Source organism: Myotis brandtii, unplaced genomic scaffold (genome assembly GCF_000412655.1).
Source record: "Myotis brandtii unplaced genomic scaffold, ASM41265v1 scaffold297, whole genome shotgun sequence".
NCBI lineage: Eukaryota > Metazoa > Chordata > Mammalia > Chiroptera > Vespertilionidae > Myotis > Myotis brandtii.
In genome coordinates this window covers 1361440-1382279 of record NW_005361351.1, presented here as the reverse complement: position 1 = coordinate 1382279, position 20840 = coordinate 1361440, and the positions used below count along the sequence as shown (strand labels likewise).

The 20840-nt window shown below is 37.6% G+C and overlaps 1 long non-coding RNA gene across 2 annotated transcripts in view; it reads right to left on the bottom strand.

Moving 5' to 3' along the window:
• Positions 1–948: 948 nt before the first annotated feature.
• Positions 949–20840, bottom strand: part of LOC106726635 — a 26912-nt gene continuing 7020 nt past the window's right edge. The window contains exons 1-2 of one of the 2 annotated variants that reach the window (XR_001362705.1): positions 3062–3075; positions 949–1269 (exon numbers count right to left, since the gene is read on the bottom strand). This is a non-coding gene — a long non-coding RNA (uncharacterized LOC106726635). Of the gene's footprint in view, positions 1270–3061; positions 3076–20840 lie in introns of those variants that run through there. The other variant, XR_001362706.1, reaches the window with a different exon arrangement.

Below are 20840 nucleotides of genomic sequence, written 5' to 3'. Positions count from 1 at the left end.
TCAGCAAACTGTGATCTACTCTCTACTCCCAAACCCTAGTGACCCCTTGAACTACAAATCTCTGTGACTGACGGAATTTATCAATAGCTCTTCTGACAAAGGGCTGCAGCCTTCACCCAGAGGTGCCTGGGTGTGGGGGCCTGTTGCCTGCATGCCTGACCAATGGAGACCTTGTGAGTGTCTAACCCAGCCGTGGGCAAACTACGGCCCGCGGGCCGGATCCGGCCCGTTTGAAATGAATAAAACTAAAAAAAAAAAAAGACCGTACCCTTTTATGTAATGATGTTTACTTTGAATTTATATTAGTTCACACAAACACTCCATCCATGCTTTTGTTCCGGCCCTCCGGTCCAGTTTAAGAACCCATTGTGGCCCTCGAGTCAAAAAGTTTGCCCACCCCTGGACCTGATACTTTCATGTCGGTGTGGGTTGAGTAAGACTCCGTGACTAACATGGTTGGCAGGAAGCTCAGCTGCCGTGGCACCATGAGTAATCAAGTCCTTTGTCTCTGGTGCAGGAGCCTCGTGTCTTCTGGGAGATTCCACAAAACTGTGGCAGCCTAACTTGTCGTTTGCAAGTTGGGCAAAAACCTTGGCGCTTCCCAGCTCTTGACAGTTCCCATAAGGGGCTACACTGCATGTGTCTTCAGAGCAGCCATATGGCTGTATAGGAAATAAACTTCAATTATCCATGGGCTTTGGAAGCCTCGAATGGGCATCTTTATAAAAATGTAAAATGATAATATGCATTTAGGTGCTATACATTAGAAACCCTCATATTAAAATCAGTATATTCCCATTCTAAATGAAAAATCACTCTAATTACCCAAAAGGCACTTCAGGGAGTATTCAAAATATGAGAGTAATATTCACATCATAATCTTGTTTTATTGTGATGTGTGAACTAATCCCATAGTCATATGAATATGAATAACCCATGGATAGGAGAGAAGGAAAAAATATGTATATATTCTGAATGGGAAAAGTTCACATTAGAGCACAGCAGGCCATTAACTTTAGTCACTGCAGAGGTTTTCTTCCCTTTCAATAGCCTCAAATGCAGTTATTCTGCCATTTAATATCATTATTTTGATTCTGAGAGGACTATTCATCTTATAAATCAATTAGTTTGACTAATGGTTAATTTTCATAGTTAGTATTTGATTTTGTTCAAGTGACTCAGAAGTTCATTGGCCCATCTCTCTTTTCAGTCTTACAATTCCTTCACTTTTCTTTCTATTCATCATTTTCTCAGTGACTTCCCAGGGACCTGCAAAGCAAATCATTGAGTTAGCATACTTCATTAGAGCAGAATCTTGCACAGAAAGGGAATGCTTTATTTAAGATTTGAAATTCCTGCCTGTTCTTAGAGCCTTTTTGCTGCTTGATGACATCAAGAAAGTTGATGTCAGCTCCCTGATAAGAATGAAATAAATTTAACACAGGAAGGCACCCCCAGCTGTGGAGCTACAGAAAGCAGTGGGGACCTTAGGAATCTTGCTGTGTCCATCATGTCCTACTCAAAGCCATTCCAAGCAAACAAATAATCTACAGACAGCCAGGGAGTTTTCATAATAAGTCTCTGAGACTCCCTCTCCATAAAATTATCTTTTTTAAGTGTCTCCCTTTTAGAAATTCTAGAACTATTTTACACTGAGAGACTGAATATGAAAAAAAAGACAACAGCTGGACCATCTCTGACAACAGAACTCTGACCAACAACCTCTGCAGCAACCAGCCCTAAAGGCCAGGACTTTATCAACAACTGCCAGCTTCCCTCTGTTTTGCCCCCTCCCCTCCCTTACTGAACTGCAAAATTCATAAAAGTTAGGGTTTGCTGTAGTTGTTTGTTTGTTTTTTTCAGTTAGTTCAAAGGTTTGTATTGCCACACACACAATAAAAGCACGAACGTAAAGATAGTGAAATTTATACTGGAACCAGCAAAGTAAATACTGACAGAGTGTGCTCCCACCACTCAAGCACACGCCCTCCCCAGGTGTGAACTTCCGTCCACCTGCACTTGAAAATGGACATCAGTGGAGGGTAGAGGCCAAGTGTCTATCCTGTTATGAAGGATCCTCACTGTTGTGGAAAGAGTTAGCACAGCTTTTACTTTGTTTGTGTTGTTTTAATCGGTAAGCTCCATGGCTGCCCAGGTTCACAATTTCTTATCTACAATTCTGAAATCCAAAACGTAGTTTAAAAAAAAAAGACAAAGAAGATGTTTCATAATGGCTTTAGTCAAAACAGCTAACTTGAATGGAGGAGAAGCTATTCATAGTCCCAGTTTACCTCCACCTAACCTGTGGGTGGTCAGGGCACTGGATGCATAAACCTTAAAATGCTTGATTATGGGGATGGTTCACAGAACCAGGCCTCACATATTTGTATGTCATGATTCATAGATTTCATAATTTGGCAATGTTTTAGCAAGCAGAGACAGTGACAGAAAAAAATGGATTAACAAGTCAATTTATAAGCAATATTTTGCCATTATTACTAGGTCCAAGTTATTTTCTTGGTTCATATGAAAGTCATCAGTAGATTTTCTACTTGTTCAAACCTCTATTCATTTAAGAAAGATAAAAGCTAAGATAGCCCTGGCTGGGTGGTTCAGTTGGTTGTAGTGTCTGCCCTTGCACCAGAAAGGTTGAGGGTTTGATTCCTGTCCAGGGCATATACCTAGGTTTTGGGTTTGATCCCAGGTCAGGGAGTGTTCAAGAGGCAACTGATCAGTTTCTTTCTCACATCGATGTTTCTCTCTCTCTCTCTAAAAACAAACAAACAAGCACAATAAACATATCATCTATGGGTGAGGATTTTTTAAAAAAAGCTAAGATAAACATTAATCCAAAGAAAACATGCGATATGCAAAATGATTTCAATTTGGCTAGGGAGATAAGTTGTTAGACCTTTTAAATAATGTAGGATTGCTCCCAAGAGAATACTTTGCCAGGCTTTTGGTTCAGGATATTTTTTAATGAAGTAAGCATCAGGGAAGTCATGTCTCCTAAGATATAATTTCCAATTCAAATAGGTATTACAAATCAAATTTGTCTTACCAAATTTTCCCATAATGTTGCCAAATGGTTTGATACAGTTGTCCATACAGAGCTCTGACAATAAAACCAAAGAGGTTTTTTTCTTCTTCTTCTTTATTTGGAACAAGATGGTAAAATCAGCAAATGTTAAATCTCAGTAGTCTCCAAGAGAACATCTGATTATGTCATTTACTTTTATGAGTATACCAGGCCTGGACATTCAGTTATTTGATAAAGTTTCTTCTGCTCATAAATTGGATGCCGAAAATCGGATGCCCATTTTGCTGCACTTTAATGGTAAAAATAGTAATAATATTAATAGCAACAAGCTATTTGAGCCAAACAATGGGAAAAGAGTTGTACTCTGCATTCATTCACTGAACCTTGTTTCTAAACAATATGTCCCAATGGACACCCTTTGTCAAATTGAACTTAGTGTAATGAACTAGGCAATTTGATTTCCAGACACTTTCAAAAGGAAACTGTAAAAAAAAGAAAGGAAACTGTATGTTAAAATAATATTTTGAAGAATTCTGCAAAGTAACTCATCTTTTCAAATCAGATATTTGATTGAAGGTGTTGTTTACCTTGTATTCTCTAGTTATAACACATTGAAAGTTATTTTATGATTAAACTACTATCTCCATTGTTTATGGTTAAAACTATCACCGTTGATAAAAGGAAACAAGTATAGACAGATCTTGTAGGACATCTTGGTTTTCCAGAAATTTTATCTATCCACGCCTCTTCAACAAAAGCTTCTAATATTTTACTTTTAGTATAAATCATTTATGGTCCTTCTGCCAGTTTCTAAACCATTTGACAACACTAACAAAAATAATGTAAAATTTAAAATACTCAGTGTTTTAGAAGTCCATGACTGTCATGTCAATTTTCTGTCCTTGTCATTTTTAAGAGAGGCGATTATATTTTGGGTGCACTGTGTTATTTTTAAACGCAAGCTTTCAGTGCTCTTTTTTCTATAATTCAATAATGCAATTTTATGTCAAACACTATTTTTGAATAGTAGTGTGCATTTCCATTAGCATTCTGGCAACAGGACAGAAGCCAGGTCTCCTTAATCATTCCTGTTAGTATATTTGTTGACTCTATCGGAAATATAGTAGCTTCCTAGTACAAACGAGACGTGTGGAAAATGCTTTTCCTTCTATTTCAGTAATAGACAGAGGTTGGGAAGGAAGCATTTTGCAAAATGGCATTTCCAATTCACACTGGAAACAGAGATGCTTTAGAAAATGATAAACATGTGACAGAACAGCATATTCTCCCTGAAAATGCCATTTCTCTGAAAAGATGAATGTTCCTGCAAGAGAACTAAAGAGTCTCTACAGGTAACACCAGCTGAAAAATATTCAATGACTTCAATGATCCCAACACCCCCAAATTGTAATTATTGGACTAAAAATGGTACTGGCCGAGGGGCAGTGTCACTGAATCAGGAGTGCTGGACTCAGCGATGTGACCAGGATGCTCAGCAGGACCTTCCCCATTCGGAGCTTAAATTCAAGGTTAAGAACCTCAGTCTCCTCCACTGTTAGAGGAATTGGACCAGAGAGCTCTGAGGTCCTTTTAAGTTAAAAAAATATATATTAGATAATAATAATCCTATCATCACTGTAACACAAATATTATAGTTTCTGTGGTTACAGCTTTACTTTTTATTGTTAATAAAGTCATTACATTTAGTGCATTAAGAATTAATAAGCAAAGAGAGTGCCATTTTAGGTTATTTCTGATAATGAAAGTCTTCCCGCTGACTATAAAATAGGTTGTTGCGCCATCTGCTGGTAGTTCTGAGGTTGTCTACTCTATTAGGTGACCAGTGTCTGCATTTTAAGGGTACATTTCCTTTTTTCCTTTGTTGCTCCGAAAAGCTTTCAACATGCTTTTTGATCTCCTGGAATGGTAAATATAAATACCAAGGTAGTTATAATACTTAAAAATCATGAGCTTTTATTCATACATTTTGGCACGTTTCTCCAAAGAGGTACTGATAAATCCGTTTTTTTAATAAGATGTCTAGATTGAATTTGTTGGTATAAATAAGTGGAGTATTTGCACTTTAACACATAGTATTTACAATGGAATCCACTCCCGGACTCCCTTGAGGCAGCGAACGTCTGCAAAATAAAGTGGCTCCATGGCTACCACATTCTAATGATTTCTTCCCACACATACAGTAAGAGCCTTTCCTAGAATGACACTTCGCGAGGTCTCATGCATATGCATGACTTCATTGTGCCAAGGAACGGGAAAGAACGTGAGTGGCTTTGTGAAAAGGGACAATTTGATTCCAAGTTATGATGAATAAAGATTTGTTCATGAACAAAGAACAAAGAAATCTTGGGGAAAATGCACTTTGGGTAGAATTATCAGAAGAATAAGTAAGGAATCTTCCATTAGTCACCACTTTCAAAGTTCCTGAAGTTGTCTTTTTCAGCAATCTAGAGGTGCCTTGAGGATGTTGTAATTGAGTTTCTAAAGATGGCAGAATGTGTCCCTTTGAGAGTAAACAAAAGGCTAGTGCAGCTCCAGTGACTTTTTAAGGTTCTAATACTGCAAAAATTAACAGAATTCTTCCATCATTTTTTGCATGAGGCAGACTGACAGAGCTTCCACTAGGAAAGTCTCCAGTTCAGGTGGATCATAGGAACTGCTCAAGTGCTACCTCAGGCCAGGTCAGCTGAGTGCACTGAAGGTGGTGAGCAGGAAGGCGTCTTTAAATCCAGAAACCTGTCTTTGAATAGAGGGCATGAGGGATCATCCAAATTCGACAGACGCTACACAATCAAATTGTAATACTTGGAAGTGATCAGGCAGCTAAACACTGAAACTCCTGATATATATGATGGAACGAAGAACACATGGCATGCAAATCAAATGTGTTTTAAAATTGAATCTACTTTTAGTTTAGCTCACGGAGAGCTAGTAACATCATGTCTATGGCTGAGCTTTGCAAAAGCATTCAGGGGCCCCCTGGAAAAGCTCTCTAGCTTTGAAAGCCTTTCAGTTCCATTGCAGTCTGTGATTTGACCCCAAGACAGGTGAGGGAGGACGTGTGCAGGAAATGCAAACTAATATTTTCGCAAGCTTGGAATACATCACCAGCACAAGTAAGGTTAGGCCATTTGGATTGCCTGCACCCTGATTCACTGATTTCCTTTATCTCTTCCTCATTCCCTTCCACCTCCCCCTCTACCTAGGGACAATGGGCAAACTGCAGCAGGGCTACAGAACTAATGGGTAGATGGGGAATAAAGAGACATTCATTACAGGCCCTTATGCTCAAGGCGGTTTCCTTCCTAGGGCCACATGCCAAGCCCCCTGAATTAATAAAAGTCACTTCTATGCCAGAACAATCTAATGAAATCTGCATTTCCATGTCTCAATCTGTAACTGAGGCAGCAGGTTTGAATGTGTGCCTTTCTTGATTGTGTTGGGGCTTTCATAAATTTTATGGGAAGCTATTTAATTACCTTAGATATAGATAGAATGGTGGAAAGAAATATTTAAATCTGATGAGCACTGATTCTTTGAAAATAATCCTGGCCCCAGACCTCATCTTGCCTGACATGTTAGGCCTGGGAAATCAAATGAATGAAAATGTCAGGAAGGGACATAATTGAATCCAGCTAGTGATTGCACAAGCCATGCCTTATTAAATAAGGCCACAGCCAAGAGGACCCTGGAAACCCATTGCCCTAACTCAGTTAGCTCCTTCGGCTTCCAGAGAGCACTAAGCAAGGGGGGAATTGGAAGTAACAGATTTGAGCATGGTCAAGTTGCAAACATCTAACACATAAGAAGGTAATTTTTTTTTTAATTAAGAAATTATTTTACATCCTGCTGTAGTGACATATAATTGACATATACATTGTGTGAGTTTAAGGTGTACAACATGTTGATTTGATACACTTACATAGTGCCATGTGATTATCACCATAGTATTGGCTAACGCCTCTATCACATCACATAACTACCATTTCTTTTTGTGGTGAGAACACTTAAAGAGCTCCTCTCTTAGTTGCTTTCAACTATGTAATACACTAGAGGCCTGGTGCACAAAAGTCGTGCACTGGGGACGGGGGGTCCCTCAGCCTGGCCTGAGTCCTCTAGCAGTCCGGGACCCCTCAGCGGATGTCCAGAACCCCTCAGGGGATGTCCAGGACCCCTCAGGGGATGTCCACCTGCCGGCTTAGGCCCACTTCCCGCAGGAATCAGGCCTAAGCCGGCAGTCTGACATCCCTCTCACAGTCCGAGACCGCTTGCTCCTTACTGCTTGCCTGCTTGCTGCTCCTTCCTTAGCACTGCCATAGAGGCAGGAGAAGCTCCCACCACCACTGCTGCGCTCGCCAAATGTGAGCCTGGCTTCTGGCTGAGCGGTGCTCCCCCTGTGGGAGTGCACTGACCACCAGGGGGCAGCTCTTGCATTGAGCGTCTGCCCCCTGGTGGTCAGTGTGCATCATAGCAACCGGTTGTTCTGGTCGTCCTGGTCGTTCTGCCGTAATGGTTGCTTAGGCTTTTATTATATAGATTATTGCTAACCATAATCACCGTGCTGTACATTAGATCCCCACAACTTACTCATCTAACTGGAAGTTTGTGCTCATACCAACATCTCTCCATCTCTCTCATCCCCAGGCCATGGTATCAATTTTAGTGAATGCATTATCCATACCTATGCAAAAATAGTGTCTTCAATGATCTTTACAAATATCTGTCAATTGGTGTGCTTACAGGATACTAATCTTTCTATAAATTTAATAGTATATAAATCAATGTAAATTTCTGCATCACATTAAGCATCAGTTCTGACTTATTAGTTCCATCTTAAAGACAGTGGTTGAAGTGTTCTCACAGGGAAATAAAAATATAGTCACTAGTGATCTGCTTTTTTATTTAGAAAACGACAGTACAACTCAAGGTTAACATTATTTTTACTTTTTAACAAATTACAAATTATATACTTACTCACACACAAGCTGAGTAAACAGACAAGTATTTATTGTATCTCAGCATTATGGAAATTGGCTTATTCCTGTAGGTCTCAAAAGCTTCCTAAACCACTGGAATTTAGATAATTACAAAAGGTTTTTGTAATGGAGTCCCTTCTGTGATTCAATATAAAATTGCTAGCTGACCCAGAAGAGGGCACAGACCAGAAAGCCATTTGTTTTAAGGAGTGAGTCTTAAGCAAAGTGTGTAAAAATGAATATGCCTTTAATGTCTTCTTAATAAATTGAAAACAAGGGATTATTTGTATATTAGTAAATGTAACTTTGAGGAAACTTAATTACATTACTTTAAAAAGAATAATCCTGGATGTTGCTTTGAGAACTACAAATTTCATAATTTATCTCTTTAATATCAATATTTCTTTCCTTAATCCTTTAAATTCTAAAAACCAATACTAATGATACATCTAAATGTTAGCCAATACATAAAATTGAGTACTTCAATATTTTGAGAATTATTTGAAATATAAATTTAAAACTCATATATTAATAAAATTAACCCAATGTGCTAATCCATATATGAATGCAGAAAAAAAGATATATTTATCATTGAAAATATCACAGCTTTAGAGAATTAAAATGTACACAAGAGTGCTAAAGATTCTAACATGCAGCTTAAAAATGTTAGTATGAAATTTGCTTTGCTGGGAATAGCTCTCATTTCCTGAATTTCAAAATAATTATATATCTTGGCTCAAGATAATATTTCAGGTTATAATTAACATCATTGACTCATTTTTATTTTGCCTAGGACTTAACATACAGCTACAAAATTGGAAGTTAATAAGAATATTTTTTTTTAATTTAAAAACTAATTGAAGGATTTTTTCTTATTTCAGAAAAGTAAACTGCACTTAATGTTCTGTTGGATAAATTCAAAAGTATCTGAAACATAGGTAAATTCACTTAATAAAAGTATATTCTATATTGACATTGATATTTAAAATCCTTTAGATATTATTTGGCTTGTTCTTTTCTTTTTAAAGTATAAAATGTCTCTTCCTGACTTTGGAATAAACAAATGCAGTGCTATGAGCAACTTGGTAGAAACACAATCAGATTCTTTAAAACATTTTTTTCTGTTTCTTTTTTTAAGTTTCCTGTTGGCTTGTCACATTGTGTTCTCACATCCCTTAGAAACCATATGGGGAAGTAATAAAAGGTATCTCTCTGTCCACAGATATGCAGTGTTTATTAACTGACTCAGAGAAATACTGAGAGCTCATTACAAATTGTTATATGTGGTCATTCAAGTATACAAAGCAAGGGACAAGACCAGTACACAGGAAACACCCGTGAGAAAGGACAATGGATAATGGGCAGTTTAACAGTTACATTAAAAAAAAAAAAATTCAAACATGACCATAGACAAAATACAAAACAGTAGCAGCATTGTTGGCTATTGCAGTTCAAAAACAGACACAGGACTAGTGTCTCACAATGTGTTTTTCTTTAGCACCAAATCTTGCACATTGTAGCACTACTTAGAGAAAAAAAAGAAATTAAGAGCCTTGAGCAGCAGACGTTAATATTGTCTTTTAAAGATCTTCCCAGGAATTTCTACAATGTGTAAACATATGCTTGAGGATTTAGCTCCATCTACAGGAAGCAGGAAATAAAACAAATTCTTTGTAAGTAAAGTTCTCTCTGCACACACCCTAATTTTAAGATAAGATTGTTTTTGTTTCTTATAAATGATGCTTTTGGCTGAGAAAGTTCTGGAGAAGAAAAGAAAGTGAAGAGAGTGAACAATATGCAAGCGGTTAAATCCTTACTGAGTCTTTGAATCACCTTTAGATTTTTCTCTTCTTTATAAATCTAAGAAAAGAGAGAGAGAGAGAGAGAGAGAGAGAGAGAGAGAGAAAGGAGATATTCCATATACTCATTCTCTCTCTCACAAAAATTAATAAATGTTCTGGGTGGGCTCTATGTGAGCCTTTTTTTTTTTTTTAAGACTTGTTTTTCTTTTAGAGCAGTTTTAGGTTTACAACAAAACTGAGAAGAAGGTAAGGAGATGTTCCATATACTCTCTCTCTCTCAAAAATTAATTTAAAAAAAGAAAAAAGATTATAAAAATATGTATGAAAGTTGACTGAAATGATAATAAACAGCTCCAAGTTTTTACAAGTCTTTTACAAGTTTTTAAAAAGACGATAAGTGGCACAAGCATCACATCTAGAAAGAAGAATTTATTAATTAGCTGCCCAACATACTTTATAATGCTTTCCCCTGCATTTTTTATTACATTCTCTTTGATCATCTCTTCAATATGACAATAATTCCATAACATAACTTTATATGAAAAGACAAAAAGATAATTCAAGTGTTTGTGGGGATTTTTTCCTCCAGCAAGGCTGGCCAGAATTTGAATTCTTATTTTAGATCATTTTGAAAATTTCATGTCACCTTCACAACTCATGGCTGATAATTTTGTGTGAATTTTTAGTATTCTTGTCAAATTTAAGGAAAGCTTTGTTAAGGTTATTTGTCGTGTGACCTGTAATATTTCAGAGCATTTCGAGAACTCTTGTGCAGTGACTAATTGTAAATACTCTGAATCAACAAGTTATTTTCCATCCTATTTAACATTTGAAAATTCTAAAAAGAAAAAAGAAATTTAATCTGAAATAATGACATCCACAAAAACAAACCCAATGTTGTACTAAGATACACACTGAGCAATCAGTTGGCTCTTGTACTTGCACAGTGTTACTGGAACACTTGTTTTGATTAATATTTTGTGCTATGGACTGAATGTTTGAGTCCCCCCAAAATAGAAATAAGCTTCATAACATTTCTAAGCAAATAAATTGTAGGAATTCTGGTTAACTGTAGTAGGTTAAATATATTTACTTGTCTAAGTCTGCTCCTTCTATAAGTCCTACTAAAATGATGGAAATGTATAAACTCACAAACTTCATACATTACTGGATGGGAGACATTAATAACTATTTGAAAGAGAGAGAGCAGGGGGACAGTGGAAACTTAGTAGAACAGAGGAAGCTGAGTCCTTAGTAGATTATTAATAAAGAACTAGGGAAAGACCCAGAAACAGAAGACCAACTGCTGCAAGCAGAGCAAATGGACGGCTCAGACTAGGAGGGTGATGGGCAGCTTGAATAGAGTCATCCGGTGTCCAGGATTCTTTCTCCAGAGCCTAGTGACTCTGCCTCTCCAATCCAGAAAGAAATGGACCCAGAGATTCTACTCTGAGCCTGTGTGTATACCTAGCACTGAGTAACTCAAAGTTCCTCAACAAAGAAAATCTAACAGTGGTAGGTAGCTCAGAATATTGAACACAGTCTGACAGATGCATTAGCCAGAGCAGGAAAACTATGTGGGTGCATGACCTTTAGCATTCTAAATAAACTTGTGAAAGAAATGAATTCCTTCTGAGCAATATTTTACACATATTTTTAATCCGTTTATCATACAAATCAACCTTATTGTGCTTTTCCAAGGCAGCCTTTCAAATATTTGAGGACAGCTGCAATGTTCCCACCTTCCTTCATGAGTTTTTTTTTTCTATACATGGATAAACATCGAAGGTTTTTCAACCACTAGTCATGTAAAATACTATTGATCATCTCCATTGTCCTGAAACATTCCCATGGGCATTCACTACTTGGTCACTGTCCCATATAAAGCTGTTGTTGTTGTTGTTGTTGTTGTTGTTGTTGTTGTTGTTGTTTACAAGGCAAATGAGAAGTTTTGGAGAAAACTTATGGAAGAAACTAATGCCTGACTTCTGATTTCAGTTTTGACAGGAAACGTGCTTAGAAGCCATCAGACCCATTTCTGCAACAAGAAGCTAGACAAACCGAAAACAAATGACTTTGCTTGGACTCACTAAAGAACTGAGGCTGCAGGGCTGCCCTGAAATCTGGAGCCACAGCCAACCTGCTCACCTGGACCAGAAGCTTCTGGAGCCATAAACAGGGGGTAACCCTTAAAATATAAATGTTATGAATTGCTGGAAAATAAGTGTGGAATAGTAAGAGAGTAAGAAACTCCTAGGAGTCACAGACCTGAGGGTTAGGGACCCACACTTCCCTGGCCAAACCTCAATATAACCCATAAGGCACTTGGGGTAAAGAGCCCAGAAAAAACCACCTTGTGGCTCTGGCAATGAGAGGGCAGAATAATCAAGGAGGACCCAGAATCTTCCCTTTAACAGGGCCTATCTTTCAGGAGAAAAGACTTTGCTAGCCTTACCTCAGCTGGGGGAAGGTCTTTCTTCTGCTCCAGTTCCCTGTAACATTTATATTTCACTCAAGGGGATAAAACAAAAAACAATAATAGTCAGATTAGAACTGCAGGGAAATAGATGGGGAGCTCTAAAGCCAAGAAAGGGAGGGGGATGGGGGAACACTCCGAGAGAAACCACAAGAGAAACACTCATGAAGGTCACAGCCCAGAGATGCAGGCTCTCAAGACACTGAGATCTTGTCCTAAGATTGTAGAGCCCTTGCCCTCACCCATGTGTCACCAAAAAAATCATAGGGTTCCTTGAACACAACAGTGAATTATCCCTGAATGAGCAGAATGACACAGATTCTCTCTGAGGTCTACTTAGGGAACCCCAAAGTCAAAGGGGAGATGAAAGCAAGGGACTAGAGAATCTGAACCCTCAGGCACATTTAGCTACAGCTGCCCTCAGCAAGGGGACCATATATCCTCCAACTAAAAGCCTATTGACTTTGGTACCCATTACCCAATATGTGCCCTGCTTTCAACAAAACATTCCGAAGCATGCTAAAAGACAAGAAAAAATACAATGTGAGGAGATGAAGCCAGCATCGGTATCAGAGACATGTGACACAGATGTTGGAATGATCAGATAGGGAATTTAAAATAACAATGATTACTATGATAAGAGCTCTAATGGGAAAACTGGATAGCATACAAGAACACATGGATAGTGTAAGCAGAGACAGAAGCACTAAGAACAAAAAAGAAGCGCTAGAAATAAAGAACAGTAGCAGACATGTAGAATGCCTTCCAAGGGGTCATCAGTGGACAGGACAAAACTGAGGAAAGAGTCAGAGAGCTGGGACACACAAACAGGAATTTCTCAAACTGAAATGCAAGGAGAGAAAAAAAGCAAAACAAACAACAACAAAAAAACAACACTTACTGGGGAGAGATCAATGGGGGGAAATAGGAGAAATATGTAATACTATATGTAATACTTTAAACAATAAAAAAAATTATAAAGAGAATGGAGGGACAATTTTAAAGCATGTAACGTATGTGTAATTGGAATATCAAGAAAATAAATTTAAATTCAACATCTAATATGTCTGATTCTAGTCTTTCCATATGGTTTTATATGACTCATCTGGAAAATAAGTACTTGAAGGGGCACCTGATCTTTGTTTTAAGCTTTCCTTACCTGGCTCTGTGATCTTGGATGTCTCAGGATTTGTGCCTCTATTCTCCACTCTATAAATAAGGATAACAGAATCTATAGTCAACAAACATTTTATTCTAAAAAAAAAATCTACAAAAGAGAGATTTGCTAAGGAACATTCAAAAAATAATTTAATTTGAAGGTTGATTGTAAGAATGCTGCTTTTTAAACAATCATTTGTGTTTGGGACCTGGGAGAAAGGTCAGAGCACCAATAACAATGTTCTCTCCTTGGAAAAATAAAAAGTACGGAGATAACATCTAAGAATTTCATTTTCTAAATGTCTTGGCATTTGGGTTTGAGTTTTAACCTGGCATGAACATTAGTATTACAATTGAATATGCACTTGTTCCACTGAGCATCTTATTTAATGCTCAAAGAAAAAATGGTTAGAAAATAAATTGTAATGTTCCAAATCCTTATTTTAAATTTTTGGCAAATACAAAATGTCATATCTTCTTCCATCCAACAAAGCAAAATAAAACAGAATTACCCTGATTCATTTTAAGATTGTGCTTTTCTTCATTTATATTTTGACATTATTATTTTCCTCTTTTTGCTTTTATCTGCAACAATAGTTTTCACTTAGGAATTCTTTCTGAGCCAGGTGGAAATTGTATATTATGATAGTAAGTCAATGTTGATAATTCAAAGAAAATTGGTAGCAGACAAAGGATTTTAATTTAGCTGGCTAATTCATCATATTTGGAGAAACTACAAGTACCATAATTACCTGCCTAGATACAGTTTTATTTTCTAAAATTTGAATTATACCTTCAAACAAAATAAAAGTATTCTATTTACATGTGTGTATTCTACACCTTTGTTGTCAAAGTGTGGTCCATGGCTAAGCATCACATGGAATGCTTGTGATTGTGGAATCTTACTCTTTACCTGAGATCTACTACATCAGAATCTACATTTAACAAGATTCCCAGGTGCTGTGCATGTATGTACATTAAAGTTCTATATAAGGTTAAGAACAATATTTTCCCCAGAATGTGCTGTGTAAAATTCAAGTTAAAATTTATTTTTTTAATGTGTTGCTTTTGTTATTCATTTGTCTTATATCCTCCTTCAACATATGGATATAATAACGCCGTAACAGCTAAAAGTAACTGAGTGCTCCATGGTGAGAGTTCATTCTTGCTTTTCATCTCCAAATAAAATATCATCAAATGAAGTAACATCCCTCCATTACATCTTAATGGTAGGGTCTACTTCCCCTACTAGTATTTCAAAGGTCAGGGTCTACTAATTGAGGTGACAGAAGGAGTTCTGGTCCCATATATGCTCCTGAGTGATTCTACACTACATGTTATAGGGTGGATTCTTCTAGCTCTTACAAGTCAAAAGAGACTTAGTAACAAATAACTTTCAATCTGAAAGGCTTTAAATATCAAGGTTTATCTCTCATATTGTGTGTGTGTGTGTGAGAGAGAGAGAGAGAGAAAGAGAGAGAGAGAGAGGAAGATAAAGAGAGAGACCAATCTTTTTCTTTAATGGATCATGCTTTTGGTGTTAGCGGTAGAAATTCATCACCAAACGGAAGGTCAAGTAATTTTCTCCAAATGTATTACCTTACAGTTTGGCAGGACAAAAGTTCAAAACTGGTCTCCCTGAGCTACAATCGGGTTAGCAGGGCTATGTTCCCTTCTGAAGGCTTTTGGAAAAACCTGTATCTCTGCCTTGTCTAGCTCTAGCGGCTGCCTGAATTCTTTGGCTCATGCCCCTTCCTCCATCTTCAAAGCCAGCAGCCAAGCATCTTCAAATTTGTCTCTGACTCTGCCCTTCTCTTTGTCTCTTTCTTCTATTTCAAAGGACACTTATAACTATATTGAGCCCACCCAGATAATCCAGGAGGATGTCCTTATTTTAAGGTCAATTGAACAGCAAACTTACTTTCATGGACAACCTTAATTCCCTCTTGCCATCTGACATAACATAGTAGCAGTTTCTGTGGATTTGGATGTAGCTATCTGGTGGGGAGGTAGGCATTATTCTGCCAACCACACTCACACTATGTAGAAGAATGCATTGTACTAACAACTGAGAGTCAACTTAAACCATATCATTATATCACAAAAGACAGAAAGCTCTCAATAATCTCAGAGATTAATTTTTCTAACATGATTTCTAATATATATGGAAAATATGCTTGTTTCCAACTGTCTTTGGGGCATAGAAGTAAACTACTATGTAGATATTTAGACCAATATTTCTCCAACTGAGCTAGTCATTAAAAATATCTGAGGTGCTTATTAAAAATAGATTGTGAGGTGCCACATTCTAGACCTTCAGATGAGAGATTTAGGAATCCCTATGTTGATGCAGGCGCCCCAGGAAATACTACTGATGGGTGAAACACGATTCTGTGAAAGACATGAAAAATCATCAAGGTACAATAATGGCAGTTATGAAGGGAAGCATTTGTACATGGGGATCAAATTCTGACTAACTCAAGGAAACATTAGTGAGTCAAACATTGCTGTATTTGGGGGGACTACAAATATTCATCTACATTTTAAAATTATTTTACCAAATATAACAGTTGGCTTTAACAACATTTCCATGTACTCCCAGAGCAGTATAATCCTTATCCAAGGAAGTTTTAAAATAACAGCAAATACTCCTTGAGCATCTAGTTGAGTCACTCTTCTGATGACATGTATATTAACTCCTCTAATCTCCATGAGAAGTAAATAAGGTAATCTATACCGTTATCTCCATTTTACATCTGAAAATACAGAGGGATGTAGAGTTTAAGTTACTTCCCCAGGGTCACACAGACTCTAAGGCACAGAGACAGGATTCCAACCCAGGAAGCTTAACTAGAGCCCCTGACCTCCAACCCTACTATATTTACCACCTCTCAGCAAAGGCCATAATGTTTCAGGGTTTCAAACTAAAGCAAACTTTGTTATAAAACTTTAGTCCCAAATTTATTTTTTATAGATTATTATGTATACCTAGACTGATTTAGGGTGAGACAAACGTCATCAAGGCTAACATACGAAAATAGTTAAAATGTCAAAAACTCCATCTAAAACTTCAGTCATCATAAGACCAAATTGATGAGTCTTCAAGTAAGCCTAGTCATTAAGTATCAACTGCAATTCTGTAGGGAGGTATTATGGAAAATACAAGGCATTAAGCCTGTGTAAATCAAAATGGAAGCGTGCAAATAATACAATATTTGTTACTAAAAATACAGCACATTTAAAAGTATTGCGCTTTTTTTTTCATGTAAAGCACATATTCAAATGAGACTTTATTTTTAAAAAATATAAAAATATTGGAAGACTGAAGTGGAGAAAAATTGGTCTGAGAACAGTTTACAATCTGTTTTTTTTTAATGATTTTATTGATTTTAGAGAGAAAGGAAGGGAGAGAGATAGAAGCATCAATGAGAGAGAGACATCAATCAGCTGCCTCCTGCTAGCTCCCTACTGGGGGTTGAGCCTGCAACCTGGGCATTTGCCCTGACCTGGAATCGAACCAGGGACCTTGGTTCATGGGTCAATGCTCAACCATTGAGCTACAACCATCCATGCTACAATCTGTTTCTAATTGTCCCAGATATGCAGGCAGTATTATGACTGTTAGAATCACTAAAATGTTGCCAGGCTGTCCTCCCCATGCAGACTCATAATTTGGATGTGAGTGCCAGGAAACTAATAAGGCTGAATTGTACAGCACATAATGTTTGTTAGTACATCATGTTACCCCTAGACCCTAGAGGAGAGGATGGAGGTCAGGAAGTTAAGGAAGATGTTACATGGGGAGAAAAATGTCTTATGTAAACTTCAGTTAAAATATGCCCCTTTGTCCTGGCCACATAGCTCACTTGGTTAGAGCATCATCCTGATGCATCAAGATTGCTGGTTCAATCTCAAGTCAGGGCACATAAAAAAAAAAATAAAAGAATCAATAAGTGATACAACACATTGATGTTTCTCTCTCTCTCTCCCTTCCTCTCTCTAAAATACAAAATCAATTTTTTTTAAATTGCCCCTTTGAACTGGGCATAAACCACCCAGATCCCAGCTTCCTTGGTTCTTTAGGCATCTGCTCATCTATTAAATATTCCAAGATTATGTGATCTAGACTAGCCCTTTGCCCTTTATTTTCCCAATCCCCGAATTACCAGAAATGCTATACCCTTCTCTCTCCTCTCTCTCTCTCTCTCTCTCTCTCTCTCTCTCTCTCTCTCCATTTTACTCTGGAAGTTTCAGCTGACCTATTTTCAAACTCAGTGATTCTTTCTCCTATCCATCAAATAGTTTTCATATCCCCACTTACATTATTTGTCTCTTCTCGCATGTAGTCTACTTTTTCTATTAAATCCCTTAAATGTTAATTGTAGTGATTTTTAAATAATTCCAAAATCTGTATCATATCTACATTTCTGATGCTTGTTTTTCCAGACTGTACATCTTTTCACCTTTTAGCATATCTTGTGATTTTAAAGCCAGACATGACATTCTGGGCAATTGGAACTAAGATAAATAGACTTTTCATGTGAGCTTTGGGCTGTGTTTAATGCTTACATCTACATTTCTGATGCTTGTTTTTCCAGACTGTACATATTTTCACCTTTTAGCATGTCTTGTGATTTAAAGCCAGACATGACATTCTGGGCAATTAGAACTAAGATAAATAGACTTTTCATGTGAGGTTTGGGCTGTGTTTAATGTTTATTTTATCTGTATATGCCAGATAGTTCAAATTCCTCTAGTTCCAGTGTTTTTGTCTCTCCTGATGTCTTTGGGACTTCTTAACAATTCCTCCTTAGAAGAAATTTGAATGTCACAACTCTCTCAGTTACAATCTATTGTTATTATATGGGGGGTCCATTGATGTGGTGGTGGGGGTTGAAAGTGCTCTATTTCCTTATGATTAACTCTCAGGATCTTAATGGCTGGTGTCCCTAGGCTGGGATCCCCATGGGTGCTACTTAGCTTGAAGGAATCTGGAGAGGGCTGGCATGAAGTTTCCCTTAGGTAGAGTGGGGCCCTGGTAAAATCTTCCCCACAGAGTAGGATTTTGTTATGGAGAAGACTTGGGTGTGTTTCACCAGGACTTTTTTCCCTCTCCCCTGCCAGCGTCCCAAGGAGATTCTCCTTGGCTCTCCAGAGTTCCTGGAGGTAGAACCCTACCAATTTCTCTCTCGCATGCAGGTCCATACTCTGCCTCCAGCAATTCATCAGAATTACCATTTAAGTGTTTCTCCCAGTTTAATCCCAGTGATTTCTGTTCCAGGTAAACCGATCTTGGCTGTGACTCTTCAGGTTCTCCCTTCTCTCAAGATTGTGGAGTGGTGCCTAGACCTGAGACCTCATCGATTTTTTTTTTCAGTTTGTTCAGGTTTTGTCTTGTTGTGAGGACAGTCATAACTTCCAAGCTCTTCCTATGTCAAAGTTGAAGCTGTAAGTCTCCACCCATTTTCTGGTGTGTCTTTCTAGCACTTTCCTATCTTGAGAGCTGCTGGCTCCCTCTCCAGCACTAGCAGGGCCTGTCCCTGTACATGGCCTCTGACCACTCTATGTTGCACCACTGCCACAAGAACACACTGATCTTGAAGGAAGGTAGGAGGCAGAGAATTATACCATCAATATTTGTATTTTTTAAGTAAACAGTTAATAAATGATTGTTATGTGATTTTAAAAAATAAATCATCATCTAACAACCCTAGCAAGATGTCCAAAACAAACTAGAAATAAAAAATTAAAAACAAAAATATTTCAAAAGCAATTATTTTACAGGTAAGTAAACGGTATTCAAGTGTATAGAGAATTTGAAATAAAATGATCTGGAAGATGTTCTTTAAAACTCACAATTTCTGAAATACAAAGCAAAATAATTTGCATTCTGACAATGAGCTCCAATAAAGGAGATTAGGCATGCATATATGCACGTGTGTTCCAGGAACCCTTATTAAGATTTTAATTTGCTGTCAAGGACAACTTGTCATATGAAGAGGAAACTGTTTTATGATTCATTTGCCAAGTGTGACCGTGACAACTGAGATTAATTTAATCTGGGATTTTATGCATTAGTATTCAAAAGGATGCTAATGCAGAGAAAAGAACTTGGTTTTGTTTTATTTTTATAATGAAAGAAATGTTTTCTGTGTTCTCTTTTTTGACAATTTCAATAAGCTAGTGGGTTAAATGGTTTTGTAGTTAAACACAAATATGGATTAGGAATGGAAGATATTTTCAAGATGTATCTCTGTCCTTTAGACAAGTGCTTGAATGACATGCGATCATAAAAAGCAAAGGCTGTAACATTTACCCTAGAAAAGAAATGTTTACCTCAAGCAGCAATTGACATTTCTAGCTGATTGCATGAATGTCAAGCACTGTTTCAAATCATTTTCCCACATCAGTCCTGGTGTCTTGCCCTTGGGCCTCAATAAACCTTGATTGGTGGGTTACCTTCACTTCCTAGAAATTCATATTCATATTAGTAACAAGATTGACAGATGTTTTCAGAACTTAAAATTAGCCTGCAGGAACCATGGGACCGAGGGAAAAGCTGCAGATGTTGGGGGGCTGTTCTGTGAGTTCTAACCCTTCCTACTGAAACCATGAGGCCTCCAGTCCCACAACCAGGCAAAGTCCCCATCTTCAACGATAACCTTTGACCCTGAGTGAGCACCTGATCACCACTGAGCACTAGGATTACTATTGTGACTCCCCTTCATGGTTTGTTCCTGAACTTCTGCTCTGGGTTTGATAGAGGATGTCCCACTCTGCCCTCACCTTTATAAGCTCTCTTAGCTGGCTTAACTTGGCTACCTGCACTGGGCTTTCATAGTTCATGGAAAACATAATGAAAAATGCTCGAGCTGGGAGAAGTGATTTCTGTGCTGAAAAGAACTAGTTTTTAATCCTATGTCATTATCCAAGTCTATTAAATTGGATAATTTCAATTATTTTTTATTACCTCAGTTTCTCATTTATGAAATAAGGGGTTGAACTATATGATTTTAGAGGTTCCTAATAGTGTGTAGTTCTTAGATAAAATTACCAAGGCTTTCTTGCATATAGTTAGAAATAAATGATGCTACTGCATGATTTGAATATCTTGTGTAATCTTTAAATCCCACCTCATGAATCAGTTATATTAGCAAATGTATCAATGCAACAAAAATGTAATCTGTAGGCTACAAATCAAATTGGCTAAAGCTGTAAAGGAAAGTAATCCTATATAATAAAGAGGTATTATGCAAATTGACCATCATGCCCTCATACAAGATGGCCACCCCCATGTCATCACAAGATGGCTGCCACAAGATGGCCAGCAGGGGAGGGCACTTGTGGGTGATCAGGCCAGCAGAGGAGGG